The following is a 5,279-nucleotide window of genomic DNA, read 5'->3' as shown; positions in this document are numbered from 1 at the left end:
GCTTCCTGTGTGGGCTCTATCCTGTCCTATGATCTTCTCGCTCTTAATTACAGGAGCCATTCAGACAGCGGCCTGAGGGCTGTGACACAGCTCCCTAAAAGCTCAGTTTTTGTTTTTTTTGTTTTTTTAAAGAGTATTAGTTATCTAAAGGAAGGAAATCAACAAAGATAAAGCCACATTCTTAGGGAGGAAAATACATTCTTAGCATTTCAATGACTCTGGAAATAATAGGAAGAATGGGCAAGTGAGATTGCTTGAAATGAAAAGGCCTCTGCATATCCAAGGAAACAGAGTGAAGATGCCTCCCACAGAACCGAAGACAGTCTCTGCTCTATAACCCGCAGAGAACTAATATCTAGAATTTGTGACGAACTCAGGAAACTAAACCCCACAAAGCTAAGCCATCCAGTCAATTAAATGAACAGATAAAATCCTCAGGCATTTCTGAAAAGATGAAGTAAAAGGGGCTGGTAAATACATGAAAAATACTCAGTATTAGCCATCTGTACACTTGCTCATCCATGTTTATTTTGGCTCTGTTCAGTACTGTTATATCTCAATAGCCAAGTTACAGGGTCAGTGTAGGAGTTTATAAATGGATGGATGGGTGAATGAAATGTGTATTACAACAGAATTTTATTCTGCAATAAAGAATGCCATTATTTGCAGGAAATGGGTGAGATCATTAAACTCAGTAAAGAAAAGGATCAGAAAGACGTTGCATGTTTTCTCTTACCTGTTGATTATGACACACATATTAGATAACGCCAAGAAAGTTGAAGGGGAAGAGGAAGGCAGGCAGCGGGAAGGGAGAGAGAAGAGAGGTTCATATGAGGTGTGTTCATAGTACATGATGACTGGAGAAAATGTCATCTGTGCAACCCTCCGCTTTGTATACCACAATACACCAAGAAAGTAGAAGTCCTTAGGGTAAATGCAGATTTGCTGGAAATGTGAGAATGTTTTTATTTCTAAATAAATAATCTCTAATTTTTGTTGGCACTGAGCTTTATTATTTTTACCCCATCAGGGTGCTTTAAATAATACACATTTACCACTTCATTTCCTGAGTTTTTATGTATCGATAGTTCTAGTGGAAGAAAACATTCCTAACACCTGAATCCATCCTGCTCCCTTATCCCAGCCTGGCTGCGGTGAGGGTGGGGATCAGCATCAGGACCTGTAACTGATAAAGACAGCGCGTGCCACAGGATCTGAAACACGCTGACCCAGCAAGAGAGCTCAGCACACTGGAAGTGAGCTCAACGTGGATGGACCATCCTATATACGTCTTTTAAAATTAATTTATGTATTTGTTAATTACAGTTTATTCACTTTGTATCCCAGCTGTAGCTCCCTCCCTTATTCCCTCCCAGTCACACCCTCCCTCCCTCTTCTTCCCCTATGCCCCTCTCCAAGTCCACTGATAGGTGAGGTCCTCCTCCCCTTCCCACTGACCCTAGCCTATCAGGTCTCATCAGGACTGTCCTCCTCTGTGGCCTGGTAAGGCTACTCCCTGCTCAGGGAGGTGATCAAAGAGCCAGCCACTGAGTTTATGTCAGAGACAGTCTCTGTTCCCTTTGTAGGGCACTAACTTGGAGACTGAGCTGCCATGAGCTACATCTCTGCAGGGGTTCTAGTTATCTCCATGAAAAGACCCCTGTGCCTAGATTTTTTTTGGTTCTGTTGCTCTCCTTGTGGAGCTCTGTCCCCTCCAGGTCTTTCATCTGCCACTTCTTTCACAAGATTCCCTGCACTCTGCCTAAAGATTGGCTTTGAGTCTCAGCATCTGCTTTGATACCCTGCTGGGTAGAGTCTTTCAGAGGCCCTCTGTGGTAGGCTCCTGTCCTGTTCCCTGTTTTCTCCCTCTTCTGATGTCCACCCCATTTGCCTTCCTGAGTAAGAATTAATCATCTTACCCAGGGTCCTCCTTTTTGCTTAGCTTCTTTAGGTGTACAGATTTAAGTATGTTTATCCTTTATTATATGTCTAATATCCACTTATGAGTGAGTATATACCATGTGTGGCTTTCTGTGTCTGGCATACCTCACTAAGGATGATCTTTTCTAGATCCCACCATTTGCCTGCAAATTTCATGCAACAAATCAAGTAATCCAATTAAAAAATGGGGTACAGAGCTGAACAGAATTCTCAATATAGGGATATCAAATGGCAGAGAAACACTTAAAGAAATGCTCCTTAGTCATCAGGGAAATGCAAATCAAAACAACCCTGGGATTTCACCTTAGACCCATCAGAATGGCTAAGATAAAAAAAAAACTCAAGTGACAACACATGCTGGAGAGGATGTGGAGAAAGGGGAACCCTCCTCCACTGTTGGTGGGAATGTAAACTTGTACAGCCACTCTGGAAAGCAATCTGGCGCTTTCTCAGACAATTAGGAATAGCGCTTCCTCAAGATCCAGCCATACCACTCCTAGGCATATATCCAAAAGATGCTCAAGTACACAAAAAGGACATTTGCTCAACCATGTTTGTAGCAGCTTTATTTGTAATAGCCAGAAGCTGGAAACAACCCAGATGTCCCTCATTTGAGGAATGGCTACAGAAATTGTGGTACATTTACACAATGGAATACTACTGAGAAATTAAGAACAAGGAAATCATGAAAGTTGCAGGCAAATGGTGGGAACTGGAAAAGATCATCCTATATATGTTTTTGAGGAAGGTCCTTCAAGATTGCTGTTGTATATCTCATAAATGCTCGACAGGAAGCTGGATGCAGAGACTGTACAGTGGAACACACTGAAAGCCCATTAAGGTAGCTTCAGGTTTCCTGTCCCACTAGTCACTAAAGTGGCAGGAAAGTAACACACACACTTTGTGGGTTTTTTTTTTTTTTTTTTTTTTTTAATGATTGGATATAAAAACTACTTGTTAAAATGGAGCATTTATAACTTTTGCTAGTATATTGGTGGGTTTCAGTGTCATTTTAAATACCGTTGTCCTAGGTCACTTTTCTCATAAACCTTTTTTTTTTTTTAATTTGTAAACGAGAGACTTGTTTGTTGAAAAGGAGAGATGGCTCAGTGGTAAAGAGCTATAAAACATGGTGGTGCCTATTCATTTGGCTTTTTCTTCGTGTCCTAGACTGGTTAGATGTCAGAAGTCTTGGCCTTATGGTAAAAGTTTGGTAAAGGAATATGCGTTTACTTACTTTAAGGTAAAATAACTGTTTAATATACACCTCAGATCCTGATGTTTGTTTGTGACAGGGTTTCTCTTTATAGTTGGCCTCGAACTCACAGCCATCTGCCTGCATTGGCCTCCCGAGTTCTGGGTCCAGTGTGTCTAATTTGAGGTCTCAGCTGCCAAATGGCGACCTTGGGTGGCTGCCTAGGACAGACTCAAGATTGGCTAAAGTGTAGGCCTACAGTGAAGGGCCCCAGCTGGACACACTAGAGTTTGTTTTTGGACTGCCTGCGGGAAGTCCTACCTACGATCTGCCTTGCCGCTGGGACCTCACTCTTTATTTCATAGCCGGCCAAGGCTGGAGCGGCGTTCCCCCCTACTCGGCGGTGGAAAATTACTGTGGCCAAGAATGTAAAGACGCCTGTATAAGGCAAAATCATAACAGGTATTTACAAACACCCCTTGCTTATTTCATCGGAGCAGCTCTGGAAAGTCACTCTCCTGCAGGTGGTGGGCGCAGGCCCTTAATCCCAAGGCTCTCTGTTGATCCCCACCTTAAATGCCGTTTCCCCTGCCTCTCCCTTTGTTTTCAGGCTCAGGTGTCTCTGGCAGCCTCTCCTATTTTGTTATTTGTTTTGTTTTTATGTTTGTTTTAGGACAAATGCCGCTGATGTGGACGTCTGTCTTCCCTTCCTTTCCCCCTCCAGTCTGTCTTTCACGCTCATAGCAAAGTGGTCCTCCGGAAGACGCCTGGTTGGCAGGCTGTCTCTCCTCGTAACTGTCCTCAGAGCGGTCTTTGGCGTAGATCTCTGCTTGCTTAGTCTGAAACGCCGGAGCGGGGCCCTGCACAATACGTGCTGTGCAGCTGTCTGCTAGTCACTTTTCAACAGCTTGCCAGTCTCCACTGAGCTTTCATGCTTGCCACACACGCTCAGGCACCCGCGTGACTTCTGTTTCTCTATAGATCTCTCTTCTGTGCACAGCCCGCCTTCTCCAGGGTCTTCCACGCCTTCCGTTGGCTCTGTGCAGTCTCCTTCTGCGGCAGCCGCCGCAGCGGACTGTTTTGCTTGCGCTTGGCTTTGCCTAACAGGTGGCAAGTGTTCGGAATGAAGCGGTTCTCTTTTCCGTACCCTGAGCTCCTGGCGAAAGGCACAGTTAGCATCTAGCTAAGCATTTGCTAAATGAGACTTTTGTTTGTTTCCTGTTTCGTTTTGACCCAGGGTCTCTCTACACAGCCCTGGCTGTCCTGGAACTCACTGGGTGGAACAGGCTGGCCCCACACTCGCCAGCCTCTGCCTGCTGACGCCACCAAGTCTGTTTGTGTTGTTGTTAAAAAACAAAACAAACAGAACCTCAACACATATGGAAAGCACGGGTTACACCTAGAAAAGGTGGAATTAGGAACATTTTATGATGAAGAGAGAAATCCTCATTTAAGCAGGAAGACAAAAGTTTACTGAGAGCATCTGTTTGTCAGTGGGCCGTGGCACAGCGGGGAGGACTCCGCTAAGGGAGCCTGGCTTTCGAGCCACAGGGCCTCGTTGCTTTTCGAAGGGAATGAGCGTGTCACTTTCTTTTCTACCTCGGGGTCAAGCAGGAGGAATTCTAGTCCATGTTGTACAGGGGTCTAAAGGTCTCCAGCCCCGAGAAAGTCCCCCCTGTGGGTGTGACCCAGCTAAGCGCCTGGGCACAGTCGTGCCGGGCCGAGCGCTTGCCGGGCGGCCTCTGGGGGCTCCCGCCGCTCGCCCCTCCCGGCGGTCACGTGCGCGAGGATGCGAACGCCGGCTCCCCGTCCTCCTGCCCGCCCGCCCTCCTCCTCCTCCCGCCCCGGCTGTGCGCCGCAGACAGCGCGAGGGGGAGCGAGCGAGCGGGCGCGGCCGGGTTCCGCAGCCCCGGCGCCCGCCGCCGCCCGCAGCCGCGCAATATGCCGCGGTGGCCCGCTGGCTCTCGGCCATGGCGAGGCGGTGCCCGCGCGCGCCCTGCGCGCTGCTCCTCGGCCTGGCCGCGGTGCTGCTGACGGCGCGGCCGGTGCCCGCGGCCGCCAGAGCCGACCTCGGCCGCTCCGACCTCAGCCTCATCCAGCAGCAGCAGCAGCAGCAGCAGCAGCAGCAGCAGCAGCAGCAGCA

Source organism: Psammomys obesus, unplaced genomic scaffold, assembly GCF_907164565.1.
Source record: "Psammomys obesus unplaced genomic scaffold, mPsaObe1.curated_primary_1811, whole genome shotgun sequence".
NCBI lineage: Eukaryota > Metazoa > Chordata > Mammalia > Rodentia > Muridae > Psammomys > Psammomys obesus.
This window is presented reverse-complemented; position numbering follows the sequence as displayed.